The 19,117-nt window shown below is 45.5% G+C and overlaps 1 protein-coding gene across 14 annotated transcripts in view; it reads right to left on the minus strand.

Annotated features, from left to right (window-relative positions):
• LOC119170694 (uncharacterized) overlaps positions 1-19,117 on the minus strand; it is a 615,982-nt gene that overhangs the window by 109,003 nt on the left and 487,862 nt on the right. Inside the window, exon 1 of one of the 14 annotated variants that reach the window (XM_075886873.1) lies at positions 6,272-6,421. The exons of the other annotated variants lie outside the window; for them this stretch is intronic. The gene's annotated coding sequence lies outside the window, so the exon portion shown is untranslated. Of the gene's footprint in view, positions 1-6,271; positions 6,422-19,117 lie in introns of those variants that run through there. 14 annotated transcript variants of the gene reach the window in all.

The following is a 19,117-nucleotide window of genomic DNA, read 5'->3' on the forward strand; positions in this document are numbered from 1 at the left end:
CAGGACTGATTCTAATGAGAAATCTACAAAATGCAATATTCAACCTTACACGGCCTTACGAGATATGCGAGGCAGTCGCGTGAACATTTGAGAGGTGCTCAGAAGAACCATTCTGGGAACTTTTCCCGCGGAAATAAAACAAAGTATTTCTCTTCATCAGTGTTCAAATTTTAACAAGTAACTCAATCAAACGTTGCTTTGAAAAAGAAACACGCCAACATAACTTTTACTTTAGCATTACAAAGCAGGCCGGCTAAACCAGACACGAGTTATCTTTTGTTCACAGTGCCTTTGCGTTATGCAGACAACGGTTTCAAAGGTACTGCCTGCGGCTTGACGCACGAATATTAGTTGTGCGTTTTAAGAACAAGTAGCGCGCGCGCACACGAGACCTTGACATCTAGAGCAAGAAATGCTTGAGACAGCGGCTGCTAGTTTTCCAACAGTTGAATGTTCGCGATAAAGATCAAGGCGTTCCCAAGTCAAGATCACCCCATAGCGATCACCCTCAGACAGGCATTGTCTGGGAAACAAGTGGAAAGGAGTTACATTTACGACAACCTATTTTTGTGGCACTACTCGCTCAATACCTTCTGGCTGAAGATAAAGAAAAAGAAAAGCACACATGGGATACATTGTTCAATGCATCACTGCTCGAAATTTCAAGTTCTAGACGCTGAATAACACCTGAAACTGCTGAAATGCAGAAAGTACATCCAAATGCTATAGACACCATGGCACCCTCACATCTATTTCGCAAGAAAGCCATCGATGGTCGCCAAGTGAGTCACGAGGTCTGGAAAAGTTCGCTGTTCCAGCACACTGTGGCACTGAGCACACTAATACACAATGCTTGCACATTGTCCGTGAGACAATAAATATAATATATGCAACTAAAATGATGAAGAAGCCTTGACAACCAATACAATTGCAGGCATAACGGACGCAAGTAGTGTCCGACCTATTCTTCTCCAAGATCCTTTTCTCAGTTTTATGACAGATCACTTAGCCACTTAGAACTCGCGCGTTCCTTCTCATCCGAAGACGGGGAAAGTGCGCAACATTTGGAAACATTCACCATTTGTCGCTGCATGACGTCTGCACAGCGAGACGTCTTTCCTCCAGCACCAGATTGTGAGAAGCAAAAAAAGAAAAAAAAGTAAGGAATGGCCTGACATTTCACGAGCGACAAATGCAATGCATAGCGATGACGCATGGCGCACCTCGACAGCGTAGACAAAGAAAAGGCACGCCAGGCACGGCTTTCGAACATCTGCCGAATGCAAACGTTTCTCAGAAGGCCAGCCCGAGACGCCTGTACGGCTGCCATGCACCTTCCCTCCTCCACAAGCGTGCTCTCTGCTTATGCACATTATATTCAAAGGAATACAGAAACAGACCTGTGCAATTCATCACGCAGCGAAGAGAAATTGTATCTTTGCTTTCTCAGAGCAACAAAGCGAGTACCGTCGTCCACAGTTGCTTAGCAGTCATTCGCTATCGTTTCTTTGAGTTTATAAAAGCTGGCCCGCCTTTCCCAGCCACTCTCACAACATCAAAAACGGGGTAACCCTCTCATATTACACCCCGGTATTTTTGCAGCTCTGTTGTATGCTGTACTAATGCAACATATGGCTAATAAAGTAATGCCCTTTGCACAAAGACATTGATTTGTGGGGTTTAACGTCCCAAAACCACCATATGATTATGAGAGACGCCGTAATGGAGGGCTCCGGAAATTTTGACCACCTGGTGTTCTTTAACGTGTCCCAAATCTGAGTACACGGGCCTACAACATCTCCGCTTCCATCGGAAATGCAGCCGCCACAGCTGGGATTTGATCCCACGACCTGCGGGTCAGCAGCCGAGTACCTTAGCCACTAGACCACCGCGGCGGGGCGTGCACAAAGACAAGCTTTACTTTTTTGCTGCGGTTACTTTGGAAATGTACAATCGTGCAGAACTAAAACTCGACCAATTTACTTGAAGTAAACTTTTATAGAATGCTTTTTTTTATTTTTGTGCACACCGGTATGCTTCATGGTGGTACAATTTTTGGTTTTCCTACCTACTTTAAAACACCTTTTGCAACCCCGTAATTAGCAATCTATAACAGTGATCTGAAAATCTCACTTGCGAAGACCTTTGTAATCAGCCAATTTCTTGTTCGCAATTCACTTGACCAAGCCTGTGCACACCTGCCCCTTGTTTCTCTGGCTTTTCATTTAGGTGCAGCAAATGAACACGTTCTTTCAACAATGCCATATTGTGTACCAGTGATGGACATGACTTTACACTTTTTGAGGCAGCATTTGGCAAAGAAAAAGTACTACTTTGGAGCAGCCACAAGTGTTTTCGTAGCAGGAAAAATGCTAGCTTGGAGCAACTATTGGTGTTTTAAGAGTAGACTGCATAATATGCATACAACTCCTAGAAGACTGAATCGCAGACTTCGATCTCAGCAGCACGACAAAGCAACTAGGCTATAAATGTTTTTTTTTTTTTTTCAAAATGGGCCAAATCAGGAATTTAAATTGACAAATACATACTCTCAACTTTTCTCTAAAACAGTGATAATTAATTAGTACTAACAACTAGTTATTCATTGCTACTGTTTTAGAAGAAAGCTGAGAGTATGTATGCGCCAATGCAGCCTTATTTGAGCTAGTTTCGATTTTAGTCCATTTCAAAAAAAAAAAAAAAAAAGCTCCCCAATTTCTTACTGTCGTCTCGTGGTAAGAGCGGTGCAATGGGTGCCGTGTAATTGTAATTTACCAATATGAGAAAAGTATTTTTTCTCTTTCGAAATTTCTCTTTCAACCCTTCGAAAATCGCACACCATTCCTTTTGCCTCAGTCAGAGGGTACCAGATCATCCATGCCTTTAATGCTCGCTAGCAGCCAGACATTCATAATAGGTCTCATTTTTTAAAGCCAATTCTTCAACTCAGGGCAGATTTGCCAGTATGCAAATCCATTTATCCATTAGTTATAGGCATGCATGCCAATTAATTAGTACCCACTCAAAATTTCAATGTAAGGAACATGCCAGCACTATGTTCCAGGATTTAGCAATGCCAAAAAGTTTGGGCTAGCAGATGAGAATTGCAGCAAAAGGCTAGTCGGCACACTGACAAATACATCTACAGAAAAAAATGCGAGACGCTAATAATGCCACGCAATGAAAGTTAACCGGCAGATAAAAATAAAAGAAGGCACTAAATTGAAGAGTTCATCAATGCATTATTGCTGTTCATTTCGCTTTAGTTCGAAAGTGCACAGGAATGGAAAACTTCCTTTTTCTCAATACAAAAGAGTGTGCGGTTCGAAGGTGGTGCACGAACTTCAATACAAATACCTTTTCTAGCTTATGGAGATTATTACGAGGATCGGTAATATCAAGATAACCATTGCAAAAGGGTGAACGATAAAATTGGTCACTGAATCTCTGCTCCCAAAACAGCACAAAAAAACCATCTTCTGACACAAAGGAACCATCCTCTCTGGAGCCACTATAGTTGAACTAGTCTGCGTAGCATTTTAATTACGGAGCAGAAACCCAGCCGCAAACAAAGCATGTGGGAATATATTCTAGCTCGTTTTTACTCGTATGCCTTACAACAGTTCATGGATCAGGGGGAGAGTGACTATCACGTTTTGAGTAATCGCACCAAACCTCTGCATGCTCTATTACTAAAAAAGTGCTTACAAAAACCGCGTACAGTGCCAGCCATGCGATTCATCCCAAGTGAAACTGTTGTATAAGCCATGGTTAAATGTGACCAAATTCTTGCCACTAATTGAATGCAGTGAGGAAGAGCCAATGAAAAGGCTTGAAACTGTATCACCACTCCAGTGTTCACACATTTTCACTTCAGCTGCTTAATGGAGTTGCAAAAAGGCTCAGAAGGCAGACAAAATCTTGCACGCTGTTGGTATTTATCCACTTTTGTTACTACATTCGATAAAGACAAGCAAACAAACATTCCAACTATTTACAAACATATATTTGTCCACTAGTGTGCGATAACAAGGTCGCATACACTTGCGGGAAAGCCGCCCCACCTGTTTTACATCAAGCTGGCCGAAAAATGGATTTCTCAATTTTATGCTAGGCATCAGGCGGGACAAACTGCAATATAGTAATGAGGTCTTCCCAGCAAATGTGTTCGACCATGTGCGTAGCAGGTTCCTCAAGAATTTCGACATACAAGAGTTTAATCGAAAGCTCCCAGGCCACAAAAGACTCGATATAGTCACAGTTTCTGTATGCCAAGACAAATTAAATGTCTTTTATAAAACTAGGGGGGGGGAGCAGAGTTAATGCTGCCGCTCTCGCTTCGCAAAAGCCGGGGAAACATTATCGCCCGCGCACTGGCAGGGCTTCGGCGCGATCAGTGACCCATCGGGTCCAAGATCTCGAGCGGCTTCGTGGAAGGAGGTGGAGGAGGGGAACGGGGTAAAGGTACTACGGAGCAGGCTAAACAAGGGGGTCACACGTAGCGACGCGTGATTTGATCGCGTCGTCGAACGGTGAATGCCTCGAGGGGAGCACCCGGTAAAAAAGAACGGTCGCCCGAAACCCCATCCTTTTGTGGCGGACTCTGTAATAATGCCTTGAGGGTTAGCAACGTGGCCCGGTGTGTGCGTGTTTCGCGCTCCTAGAAAGAGAGAGGCAGGGGGAGAGAGAAAATAGTGGGAGGACGCGAACCCCCGTTGCGTTACGTAATTGCGATTGCGCAACGCTTGACACGGCCCGCGAAAAGACTGCAGCACGGGCGAAAAAAAGTAAAATAAAACGGTTCACCAGATCGATATAACGCCGCCACAAGGGCGCGTACGCGACGACAGTGCAAGAACGACGGGGTAAAAAAAAAAAAAAAGCATAACGCGCAGCATCCCATTTCTCAAACCACCCATATTAGCAAAGCCCATCATGATACTTGCGGTCCAAGCTCTAGGCAAATCTCTACACAGGCAGCCCGAGGCACATGGCAAGGGTCACACGCTGGTTCCCCATTCGGGCCGGTCCCGTGTCAGCAACATGCTGAAGGCACCGTTATATCGAAGACACGACCCCCCCTCCCCCGTGCCTGCAACTTCGCGAGTGCGCTGCTCATCTGACGATGTAACAACAAATTTCATGCGATGTGAATAATACGAACAAAAGCGGGAGGCATGCAGATCGCAGAAACAGCAAGCGAGCGCACGCCATTTTTTGCTGAGAAAGCGAGGAAAAAAAGATCGGCCAAGCTGAGGTTCAAGGTCGCGCGAACGGCCAACAACACGGCGCCTTTCAACGCGCCCGCCAGCACGTAACCAACAGCGCTGTCTCCCAACCGAGCGGGCGACGGTTCGCAGAGTTTTCCAGCCTGCTTTCGAAGCCGCTGACACAACAACGCGACGTCGACGACGTCGACAACGACCGCGACGGGTCGGCCCCGCGGCGGCCGAGCCGCCAAGCAGCCTCCGGCGACCGAGTTTAACGGGGTCCGGTCGCCAGCTGCCGCCGCCGGCGCCGAGGTTTCGCATCTAACCACGGGCTGACAACCAGATGGACATGCGGGCAACGTCAAACAAGCTTCTGACCGCCTCGGTGCCGCTAAAAAAGCACGGGGAGCACCCCTCGGAGAGCAGATTAGGCCTAGAGGGCCGCCCGTATCACGCATGAACAACCCAATGACATTCGGCCCCGCACCACACACACGCACACACAAACACACCGACAGTCGAAACGAACCCGTGTCAATCTGATCCGGACGGCGCACAGGCTCAGGGCTGAGAGTCTCGACGCACGAGGAGCGGAAAGAAACGTACGACGAGTTTCGCAGGGCATCGGCGAAGCGAAATAAAACGGGACTCCCCCGATACAATTAGGCTTAAAAAAAAAAAGAACACACACACACACTGGAACGAGACGAGCCCGAAGCAGCGGCCCGCACGGAACTAGGGCGTCAGACGCCCGCGCCGCTAAAACAGCGGAACGCGCGTAACAACGTCACCGAACCACACACCGGGGCTCGGATCAGCGAAGGGTGCGAGCCCCACGCTGCTCGCTGACACTACGGAGGCGAAGACTTCGCGAACAGGGCCCGTAACCGGAGGGGAACATGGCGCTCGCCTGCCGTGCGGAGTCCCGTACAAGCCGCTTCGACGATCGCCCGGCGCCACTGCACGCAGCGACAGCTCGAGCAGCGGCCGCAGTCCTTTGACGAAACTCTAGACGGTCGCGATTGTGGGTCTGAGCGCGAATAATTAACAGATCACTGTACCTTGTGGGCGATCTCCACCACCGGGCCTCCAGACCCCGTCCATTTTACGTAGTCACTCACGACAATCAAGATGGCGGCGCTTCCTGAACAGAGCACTCGATAAGCAGCGCCGCTTTCAACCGCCGCTTTCTGACGTAAGTAACCGATGAGCTCAACATCGAAGCGAGGCGTCGTCTGAATTTCCAACAATTTCTCGTAGTTTGAACATGAAGTTGGCTTCTTAGCTCAAATTTGTCAACCTATGAAGGTGCGACAAACGCGAGACCGTTTAGTTATAAACTATTCACTCAAACAAAAACAAACACGTAAAAATTTAGTTTTGGTTTCGGTTTCGATAACCACGAGGAAATTATGTTTATTGTTATGTAAGTACGTGGCAACGCTGTTGTCGTTGAAAAAGTCTTCGTGGTGATCAAAAGGTACAATGTGTGATGCGCACTGAACCATCTGCCTGTATTATGCATTGCACACTCTGTGCCGCCGTCATCAGTGATCAGCGATTTGTTTTGTTTTCTCTTGTATGACGCGCGCGTGAGAACGCCGTTCGGTGCTCATTGGTGAGCATTGATCGTATACAACATTTTCTACGCAGACGTCAGTAGGATGGAGAAAAAAAATGACGCATAGGCGTTGGTGACAATGAATCCAGTGACATATCAAGCGTGCACATGTAGAGAGCTCGCTCGCTTGCCGATAGATGAATCTATCGTATGTCATACGATAATTTCATTTATCGTATTTGAGTCATAACAACGCATCAAGCTCTTCGCTTTGCCTCCTTTGCAGACGTGTCACAAGATCAACAGCTTGTCCTTAGGCAAGATCGATCGCGCGCGCGTCTGCACTTGCATTCAAGTAGGTTGCTTGCGCGTCTGACGAGCAGCGCTCTGTGTTGGGATATCCTTCGTGTGGTTGCATCATTCATCACTCCTGTGCATATTGTTATTCACGATGTCTTTTTTCTTCTCTTTTCTGTCCATCCCGCGAAACTGTATTCAACCCCTGTGTTATTTTTCTTTCAGGGCATGCGAAAGCGAGTGCATGTTCGTGTGCGAACGGCACGGTCGAAACGCGACGATGCGATCAAGCAAGACGTTGCTAGGTCAGCAGGTTCGACCTGCTCAGCAACGGGACACGCGACACCGACCCACGCGGGGAACAAACGGTCCGGCAAACGGTAGGAACCAACCGAACAGCGTCAGGAGCACGGAGGAAGCCTCGGTGACCTGCAAAAGCAGAAGTGACGTCAGACTAAAGAGAAGCAACACGTGACATCCGTTTTTTTTTAAGCGCGCGGGCGAAGCAAGAAAACGAGGAAAAAGCGGTGACGTCACAATGACGCAATGCCTCGCCCAAATGGGAAGAGAGAGGCGCTGCGGCGGCGGCGCGGGCCAACATGTGGGGCGCTAGCGCGCGCGAGAGAGAATCGGGGTTAAGTGCAAGCCGAGGAGGAAAGTTGTTTCAACCTGAATGTCAGAAGGAAGGAAGCACGACCAGGCGGCGGTGGTCCCTCGACGCGATTACGTAGACCGACGGAGGGTCACAGGAAGATACGAGCCGCTGCCGCGTTTGCTTGTGCACCGCTTTCTTCCTCGGCAGTAACGGGGAAAAAGGAAGCGCGCGGATGACGTACCCGTCTTCGAGGCTACTTCTTTTCAACCGCGACGCAGTAGGAAAAAAAACATACAAGGGAATCATTATGTGCTGAGAAAGTAGTGTAATGCATGGAGTCCGGAACTTATTGGGCTGCAGAAGTGCAACAATCACAACAACTGACAAAATGCAGCAGCTGCATTCCGAAGCATTGCGTGAATCCTACCACCGACATTCACACTAGTGGCGAATTAAAGGGGTACTCACAAAAAAAAAAAAAAAATCACTTATCGTTTTTTTTTTTTTTTTGCGTGAAATGATAGGCCAAGCCCCCGAGACTGTAGAAAATCTACCCGTAAGCGCGAGTGCGCCCTGAAAAAAAATTTTTTACAGTATGCTTTTAAAAGCTAGTTTCGGGCCCCGCCGCGGTGGTCTAGTGGCTAAAGTGCAAGACTGCTAACCCGCAGGTCGCGCGATCGAATCCAGACTACGGGGGCTGCATTTCCGATAGAGGCGGAAATGTTGTAGGCCCGTGTGCTCAGATTTTGGTGCACGTTAAAGAACCCTAGGTGGTCGAAATTTCAGGAGCCTTCCACTACGGCGTCTTTCATAATCATACGGTGGTTTTGGGACGTTAAACCCCACATATAAATGATCAATCAAAAGCTAGTTTCAACTTTTACTAAACCCTGATGTCACGGATGGATGTACGGATATGAGCTTCCCTTTTATAACGGGGCGTTGACATGTGTGCCACAAGGCTCGCAAGAAAAAAAAAAACTTTCTTTTTATGTTGGCCTAATGTCTTATCTACTCCGATTAAATCGATCTCATTATAACATGCCTCATTATACCATGACACGAATGGTTGGGTGGATGAATGTATCCGGCTGTGCCCTTTAAATCAGGCGGCGGCTCACGCCACCTAGTCATATAAAATTAAGTACTATCACTATGCGTTGAAGGATTAAATATCACTCGTGCCTTGATTGAAGCCACCAATCAGTTAGCCTTCTCCTGGTTATATCTACCCGTTTAAAGTCTATTTTGCTTTCACTGTCCCTAAATCCAAATGCTTTGAAAAATTCCGCGCCATTCTCTTGTACTATAGGGTGGAGCCCTTTATATAACATTATCAAACGTTCAGCCGTTTCCTGCTCCTCTCTGCATGCACTACATAACGTGTCTGTGTATTCGTATTTAGCTCAGTACGTTTTGGTCCACAATACTCCTGTTCTGCCCTCGAACAGTAGAGAACTACCCCGAGAATTATCATAGATCTTTTCTTTTGCAATTTCCTGCTTGAAAGCTCGGTAGGTTTCTAGTGACGATTTTGTAAGCATTCCAATCTTCCACATGTTCCTCTTTGTTTCCTTCACCTTCTTCTTAACCGATGTTTTTTTCTGGCTTCTATTCTGCTGTTGTCTAAATACTTGCTTGACAATTTTCGAGTTCGCTTCCTCAATTCAGTATCAAAATTCTTCATGTACAAGTAGCTCGAAACTTTCGTAGCCCAACGCTCCGCTCCCATTTTTCCCAATTGCTCGTGAAATTTTATCTTGCTGATAGCTTCCCTGAATTTGAACGATGTCCATCCCACGTCACCCTGTACACCCTGATATGGAGTGTTCCCCATGTGCTCCCAAAGCAAGTCTACTTATACCACGCTGTTTAATTTCCCATCTTGGTTGAACCTCTAATCTCATGCACAAGACCTCATTACCGAACGTCAAACCCGGGACCATGACACCTTTCCAAATTCCTCTCACAACGTCATACCTATTGTAGTCCCACAGCGTCCTATTTTTCATTACAGCTGCATTCCTGTTATCCTGTCGTTACGTATCTTTGTGCTCCCTTAGGTACTCAGCCCCGTTATTTACCCATACGCCCAAATATTTACATTTGCCCGCTTTTTCTGGCGTCACTTCCTGTATCATATGCTCCCTGCCTTCGTTATCATTAAGAATCATGGTTGCCAATTTTTCCCTACTGAACTTCAAATTTAGCCCATCTCATACATTACCGCAGATGTATATCAATCCCTGCAGATGTTTCTTGTTGTAGGCTATCAATACTGTATCATCTACATACATCAATGCTGGTAATGACTTTTCAACGTGTTTTTTCTTGCTTGGCAAAAGAGAGCCGGAAGCCGAGTCGACTCCCCTCTAATTTGTCTTTTAGTTCCAGTAGATACAGCATAAATAACAATGGTGACAAGGGACATCCCTGTCGAAGCCCACGCTGTATTTCCGTAGGTTCTGATACCTGTTCTTCCCATTTTATAACTACCTTGTTACTTTTATAGATATCCTTTAGAAGATTAGTTATTCCATCTTCCACATCTAATGTGTCCAGTGTTCCCACATGTCTTCCTGGATCACACTATCACAAGCTCCCTTGATATCTAGAAATGCCTGCCACAGGGGCCTGTGTTCTTTTTGCGCTTTTTCAATACACTGCATCAAGGAAAACAGATTGTCCTCCAACTTTCTCCGTTTATGGAACTACTTTTGTAATTCTCCCAGCACCCCCTCATTCTCCACCCGTGTCTGTAGTCTTTCCTTTACTATCTGCATCCCCAGTCAGTAAACTACTGGTATGAGCAGCGCCATTGTATGTGCCATGGCGTATGCTCACACATGGTATGAGCAGCACTAACAGGCCGTAGTGTGTGCACACGTAAGTTGTCCTGACGTATATGCATCCGCGCGTCACTTGTTCGAACGATTCCTTTGTCCTTTGATAAGTGTATGTATTGTATTCGCTTGTACGTACACAGTTCCACTCTTCGCTAGCTCGCGTCACAGGTACGCTGATTGGCAGTGACCGCACGCCGCGAGCAGACGATGAGGAGGCCACGCACAGGCTGGCATTTTTCTGTGTTCTGGGGCTTGACGTCATCACAACCTGCTAGATTGCTACGTGAAGTCACCAGGATTAGTACTGTAGCCTGACGTCAAGTTAGTGTCGAGGTTGGTAGGTGCGCCGCGACGAAAATTGACTTTAATATAAACATAAAACATCTTACCAGCATTCGTTGAGCATCACACTTGCTCAGAGCCGTCTCTCTATACAGGATATTAGTAGGGAAGAGTAAACTCTCCTTGGAAAAAGAATGTCAGTGCCCCCTTAAGTTCCTAGCACCTGCACAAGTGGTTTAGAGTAATCGCAGCTATGCGGACCGAAGCTAACTCACAGAATTCCCTCAGAACTTCATGAGACATCTTAAGAAGACTTCATACGTGCGTTTTCTTTGGCGCAGCAGCAGGAGCTGCACCAACAGGGTAGTATGGACGGCTGGGACTCCTCCCCCCCCCCTCGTACTTCCATCTGTCCTTCACCTCGTTCTCCCCCCTCCCCCAAGAGCGAGCATAGTCATGGCACAACGCACATGATGTTCTCCGCCTCTCTAAAGGAACTCGCTTATATTGTGGGTGCTTCACCCCCCCCCCCCCCCACACACACACCCTCCTCCCAGCGAAAAAAATACTGGCGCCACCCCAGCGGATAAGGTCTGCACCTGAGGTCAGTTACCTACGAGGTTTGCTTCGTAGAGTCAAAGCGATGCGAAGAACGTTGCAGTTTTGTCACAAGTGCTTGCCTGATCAGCCGCAACTTTTATCTACACCACAACGAAAGACCTGCCATGGATGTGCATCGTGCAGACGTGAGCAGGTCCCGCCATCTGCGATTCTACGTGACAAGCTGCTCCGACACTTTTGGTGCGCCGCCAGATGGCCTCCGAAACGTTGATGATGTCATGGCGACTGCTGTGTAGATTTCGGCTAATGCGCTGTGCCGTTTTCTCAGCTAGTGCGCAGGGCACTGCGGCTCAAGTAAAGTGAGGGCGAAGAGCTAGCTAGGGATAGTTCATGTAGCCAATGGCAGTCATATAACCTCTGAAAATTTTCAATTTGCGCAGGCATATAAAGTGCGACTATAGATATAAAATGTGTCTGAACCTCAAGCTTAGAACTGCGCAACGAACAACGACACAACTATTTAAGGTGTATTAGTGGACTAGGGCGACACGGTATGTAGAGTAAAAATGGAGCGGACAGAAGATTGCCAACGTTGAGTATTTCTGGAGGTAAAATGCCTGCGCTAATGAGCGCTATCGCCAGAGACGGACGTATTAGGCCGACGACCGGTGACGCCGCCTTCGAAGAACATCGCCAAGTGTATTTGTACAGGAATAAGAGATAGAAGGACAGAAAAAGGTAATGCGGAAAGGCAGGGATGCTAACCGGAAAATAAGTATCCGGTTTGCTACCCTGTACTGCGAAAGTGGTTATAGGTGATACAGGAGTGTCAGAAAGGTAAGAACGAAAGGAGGAAGGTAGGTAGAAACACACAGGAGCACCGCAGTCATTGAACGAGGTGGGTCGCTCGCAGAAAGCGCCTTCGTCGCGTAAAGCTCGTTCTTTCCGCATTTCTTAGGTCGCGCATGCGATAAGTGGTCTTTTTTTTTAAGTCAATTCGGTCATGTGAGTGAAGCCTCTCCTGACTTTTCTATGGTTGTATCCGGCTGTAGAATGAGAAAATATCACCCAAAGAGAAGGTGCAGTCGAGTACAGCACATAATAAGGCGTCCTAATGAACTTCAAGAACAATTGGTTTCGTACAGGAAAGATACCAGAACGATAGAATCTTACGCTACACTTTTTTTCTAAAAGTCTGCACCTAACGCTTTTCTATATGAAGATGGCTATGTCACGGCCACGTGCACACTACAATTGTACTGAGCTCGAGTCCTTGGTGTCAGGGGCGTGGGTAGAAAATTTATTTTTGAGGAGATAAGGGTACCTCCTTGATTTTAAGGGGGAAGCTCCTTGAAATGGTCGTTTTATATGGCGAAAAAAACAACTCGACAGAGGGGGGGAGGGACACAGGCCTGGTGCGCTACTCCCTGAATAGGCCACGGCTCGGTGTGCCATCACGAGATAGAGATTCGCAACAAAATTAGGCTGGACTGTTACTTTTCCACAATTACGGTATTTTGGCCTGCCGCTTCGAAGAAAAGGTGATTCAGGATGTCAAACATTAGTGCCTCCGGTAGGAACGCTATATTTGTTCTACCTGAACTTTATGTGCAGGCGAACTGAACTTGTCATTCGTTCATTTATTTATTTGCAACTCACCACTGGCAAGAGAAACACTATGTTCTTTTTTCCCTGTGCTTCTAATCAATTAAAGTAATATATATATAAACAGACAATATTGCCAAGGAATGTATAAGGGACGTTATTACAAACAATGTAAAGTAAATAAGAAGAAAGAAAAGTGGGCGAAAAAAAATAACTTGCCGTGAGCAGGAATCGAACCTACGACATCCGAATAACGCGTTCGAGAGCATCGAAGGAGTTATTCAGTTCAAGTTTTTGATCCCCTTCAGATCTACCCATCAAGCTTACCGAGCTAACGAAAGCCACAGAAAACGGGATGAAACGCCGTGATTTTTGGAACCGGTGTATATACGAGCAAGCTCGGTAACGCGCTTAGGGCTTTTTGTATCTGCTAAAAAAACGCTGCCTTTAATTGCCAGCATGCTAGTAACACATGTGACGATAAGTAAGCACAAAGCAGTAACTGTGTCACAATGATGGCAACAATGAGAAGCTAAAAATTAATTGGAGAAATTACTCAAGTCGTACTTGGAAAATGATTAACGGAAGCCAAGCCCCCCCACCTTCTCTGCTCTCTTATCCAAGCGTCAAGCTGTTCTCTATATAAGTTCGACCTCGGACGTGGCAGTTGCATTTACACGTTGAGACTTGAAAAATTACAGGCCGATCGACTTACTGTTAATTCTCTACAAACTATTTACAAAAAAAATTGCTAATATAATTAAGGCGACATTGGAGTTCGATCAACCAATGGACAAAGCACGGTTTCATACAGGTTACTCCGCAATAGACCACATTCATACTATAAAACAGGTAATATGAAATGCACGGAACACAACTAACCACTATAGATAGCCTTCATAGATTAGGGGAAGGTGTTTGACTCAGTCGAGACATCAGCAGTAATGCAGGCACTGCGGAATCAGGGCATCGAAGAAACATACATAAACATACTGGAAGAAATCTACAGAGGATCCACAGCCATCATAGTTCTCCATAAAGGAAGCGACAGAATCTCAATAAAGAAGGGTGTAAGGCAAGGAGCGAGATCGCTCCAATGCTATTCGCCGCGTGTTTACATGTGGTAGGACCCTATAGGCTAGGGAGAGTTAGGGATAAGAGTTGATGGAGAGTACCTTGGCAATTTGCGATTCTCTGATGACATTGCCTTGATGAGTAACTCAGGGGACGAATTACAGCTCATAATTACGTGACTGGACGCGGAAAGCAGAAGAGTAGGTTTGAAAACTATTATGCATGAAACTGAGGCAAAGTGCAATAGTCTCAGCAGAAAATAGCGCTTTGCGATAGGTGAATAGACGCTGGAAGTTGTACAGGAATGTCTAATAGGTAGCAACCACGGAGCCGATCCATGAGAGTGAAATAACTATATAAGAATAAGTATGGGGTGGATCACATTCGGCAAGCATTCTCAAATCATGGAGGGTAATCTTCCACTAACATTCAAGAGGAAGGTATATAACAGCTGCATCTTGTCGTTTCTTACCTACGGAGCAGAAACCTGGCGGCTTACAAAAAAAAAAGGTCAGCTCAAATTGAGGACGACACAGCGAACGATGGAAAGAAAAATGATAGGTGTAACCTTAAGAGACAAGAAGAGAGCAGAGTGGATTAGGGAACAAACCTGGGTTAAGGTTTTTGTTGAAAACCAAGAAGTAGAAATGGACATGGGCCGGCCACATAGCAAGCTCGTAGGGATGGATAACCGCTGATCATTAAGGGTAACTGACTGGATTCCCAGATTAGGCAAACGCACGAAGGCGAGACAGAAAGTTGGGTGGATCGATGAGATCAAGGCATTCGCAGGTATAACGTGGCAACGGGAACTAGAAGACCGGATTTATCGGTGGATCATGGGAGAGGTCTTTGCCCTGCAGGGGGACTAGTCAGGCTAATTATGCGATGATGATGATGAAATGATAGGGACCCTCGTACCGTAATGAAAATGAAGAACCGACAACACGTACGTGTTGTATACCTCAACGGCACGCGCTGCGCTCTTTCACTATAAAAGGGAAAGAGAAAGCGGCACCACAAACAACAAAGCTGCACACCTTCTTTCTTCATAATTTTTTATTTTCTTTATTTATTGTTTTAATTAGTACATACTGCCAATCCCTTTAGGGATTTTTGCAGGAAGGACACAAACTATAAATATATATGGAAAAAGACAAAGGAAAAAAATAATGCGAAATAACATAACTGTTTTTTTCCTTTTTGTGTGTGAATGGCAATGTTAACACAAATATGAAAATTCACATATGTAAACATTTACACACAATTGTGAAATCTGTTTGGCACTTGCACACCATATCATATCAACATTTTGCGATTATACAATCACAGTCACACATTAGTACGTAAGCTTTACAAAAAAACACACAAAAACAAACAGTCTAAGCACAGGTAGTGGAATGTGGGTAGCGGGATAAATACTAATAGTAATATTCATCACTAAGGAAAAGCGCGAAATATTTGTAGTTTTATGTTTGTGAATCTTGTAAGTAACTTTCAACTAGTGATAAAAAGGCATATATATAGTTAGTGAGGTGGTATTAGTAATAGTGCAAGGTAAGTCGTTTCGCTGTCGTATGACTAGCGGAAAGAAAGAGTATTTAAAACAATTTGTATGAAAGCGATATTCATTTAGGACGTATAAGTGCTTCATTCGAGTTATTCTTGTGTCTGAAATATAGATGTACTTAAAACTATTAGCATTTAACTTGTTATGAATTAATTGATTAAGCAGTTTCAATCGGGCGAGCGTAGCGCGGTTTTCAATTGTCAGTAATCCAGCCGATTTGATTAAAGTGCGTGTACAGTATGAGAGTCGATATTTATTGAAGATGAACCTTATTGCTTTTCTTTGCATTCCCTCTATAATGATGAATAATTTATTAGTCGATGGAAACCATGCCGGTGTAGCATATTCTAATACTGATCTAACGAGTGTATTATAAGCTAGTAAATTAGTCTCACGGGGCGTTCGACGTAGGTGTCGCTTAAGAAAAAAAAGAGCCGCTTAAGTGCTTTTGAAGTAACGTTGTTCACATGGCAATCCCATCTAAGGTCAGACGTTATTGTTAGTCCAAGGTACTTGCGCTGCGCGACTACTGTTACAGGGTCATCGTTTATGGCAAAATAAAACTCCTGTACGTGTTGTTTTCTTGTTATTCGCAAAATAACGGTTTTTAGCATTAAGGCTAACAACAACAACAACAACAACAATAATAATAATAATAATAATAATAATAATAATAATAATAATAATAATAATAATAATAATAATAATACGTAGACGTCAACACTGTTTGTTCAAACCTGGTTTTTAGACCAATCAACAAGCTGCGTGCTGTATCACGTCGCCGAGTTGACGTCACTGCGCGTGGAAGGAGGTTAGTCACGCGCAGGAAAAAGCTTCTCCTGCGCGTTTCGGAGCCTGTTGCAGGGCCCTTTAAGGCCCGACCACACATGCGCTTTGCAGCGTGTCAGCGCTTGGCTTTCCGACGCCGCGCCCTCTCTCTGTGGCGAGGGAGGCTGCGCGAACTTGCGTGCCCTCTCTCACTAAAAAGGGAGAGGGGGCGCAGTACCATGTCAAAATGCCCCGCGCTGACACCATGCAACCCGCACGTGAAGTCAGGCCTTTGCCTTCACTATGTCTGATGCTGCAGATGCTTGCTGTCCCGAAGCAGCATAGATGGCAAAGTTCAGTATGATTGCTGGGGTTTTACGTCCCAAAATTACGACATGATAGAAGGCAAAAATTATTCCTGAAGATAATTGAACCACAATACTACTAACTCTACTGAAACTCTAAGATTACAAATTGTAGCTGCACGTCTATAATAACGTCGTATTGCTATTACCCTTCAAAAGTAATGAAAGAAGTTTGCAATTAACAAAATTGTTAATTCATGCACAATTTATGCATGCGCTCTATGTTTACAACACATATACACTGATGTCTCGGAGCTCTTTGTTCAACATCCAGCGCTTGAGGTTTGGCACCCAAATTATCCTGCTTTTATAACAGCCAATCTACTTGAATTAGCCGTAATTTGTGTGTGCGGCCTATCAGAAAACTATGACTTTAGGCGGTAATGTGCCCCAGACATTGGATAGATCCCACCGCTGGTCCATTAAAAAATGAAAACGGCAACAGCTAACCCAAAAAATGGCTGTGAAGCAACGGCGGCGAGCCGAAAAACCCAAGTCCACACAACGAGAGAATACGAGGTAACGGCAAAGGCCCCGAAGCGATGGACGACCTACGCCAGCGACGACGTGCGCCTCGCTTCTGGATTTCGTGCTGAACGCTTACGTTGTCCGCTATATATGTACGGCGCCAGCGTATAGCTCTCGCCAATCGGCCCGCCGTCCGCAATCTTCTGAAGCCGTGTAGCTATCGCCGAGCGGTGTCCCGTCCTCGGGCTTCTTCGACCAAATTCCCCGTCCCTCGTATCTCAATTCTCTCTTTCTTCTGTCGCTTGTCCCATTCCCTACAAGTAGCTTAGCAGTGTCTCTAGAAATGCAGACAGAAATTAGCTCCTTTTTAATTTATTAAGAACCAGCATTCATTCATACACCGATGAGATGTGCGAACGCTCGATTTCAGCGCGAGTCTCTGTATCGGGGGTTTCAACATACGTGTCGCATTTGTGACTCTGAGCTTTACTGGGACCTCTCTATGCTGAGAATCAACATAGAAACAACGTTGATTCAATCAATTTTCAACGTTGATATTATTCATTTACAGCTACGCCAAACGAATTGAAAGAAACCAGATCAGTCTTCAAAATCGTCCCGTTTTGCTGTTTCAAGCCTTACGCGGCTTAGAGTAAAGAATAGCATTGGCAAATAATAGCAAGAGCGATGAACCTGCGTTGCGAGGCATTGTGCGTAGGGCGCGCCGGCTGACGCAGCAGAAGGGCACGTACCTTTACGCTCTGTCTGCGATATTTTAACAGTGTATAGTCCACCACGCTTCACCGGCCTTTATCTTAGAACGTTAGACTTTTTATTGGCGATATTGCTTAACGCTTGTGTACAAGAGCCGAAGACACTAATATATACATAGGAAAGTAGTGTACATTTAAAAGCTCATTTTTTTGGTGCTCTGGCACAATATTATGATATAAAAGACAATAATACCAAAAAAAGTATAGGCGATGTTATTAGACCAAACTGTAAAGTAAATATGAAGAAAGAAAAGCGGATGAAAAGATAACTTGCCGTGGGCAGGAACCAAACCTGCGACCTTCGAATAACGCGTTCGATGCTCTACCACTGAGCGACCACGGCGGCTATCCTCCCAGCCACTTTATTGGGTATATATGTGAATTTAAGCATGGGAGTGTCAGTCAGTGCCATCTGTGGCAATGGTGGTGAGTGTGGCACACTAGTTATGAGCCTGTTTGCGTCACGTAGCACGTGAAATTATATATACTTACCTGCATCTTTTTTCAGCGTTAACAAAACGAATACAATCATTGAAGTTAGGGATGAGTTTCATGATACGACCAGTCAGTCGTGTTCATCATATACTCTTGTTATGCCGTACCGAGTATGGTATATATCTCGTTAACGATATGGTCAGGAGAGCACAAAGTTGTGGGCGGGCAGATAGATAGATAGATAGATAGATAGATAGATAGATAGATAGATAGATAGATAGATAGATGGATGGATGGATGGATGGATGGATGGATGGATGGATGGATGGATGGATGGATGGATGGATGGATGGATGGATGGATGGATGGATGGATGGATGGATGGATGGATGGATGGATGGATGGATGGATGGATGGATGGATGGATGGATGGATGGATGGATGGATGGATGGATGGATGGATGGATGGATGGATGGATGGATGGATGGATGGATGGATGGATGGATGGATGGATGGATGGATGGATGGATGGATGGATGGATGGATGGATGGATGGATGGATGGATGGATGGATGGATGGATGGATGGATGGATGGATGGATGGATGGATGGATGGATGGATGGATGGATGGATGGATGGATGGATGGATGGATGGATGGATGGATGGATGGATGGATGGATGGATGGATGGATGGATGGATGGAT

This window comes from Rhipicephalus microplus, chromosome 2, assembly GCF_043290135.1.
Source record: "Rhipicephalus microplus isolate Deutch F79 chromosome 2, USDA_Rmic, whole genome shotgun sequence".
In the NCBI taxonomy this organism is placed as follows: Eukaryota; Metazoa; Arthropoda; class Arachnida; order Ixodida; family Ixodidae; genus Rhipicephalus; species Rhipicephalus microplus.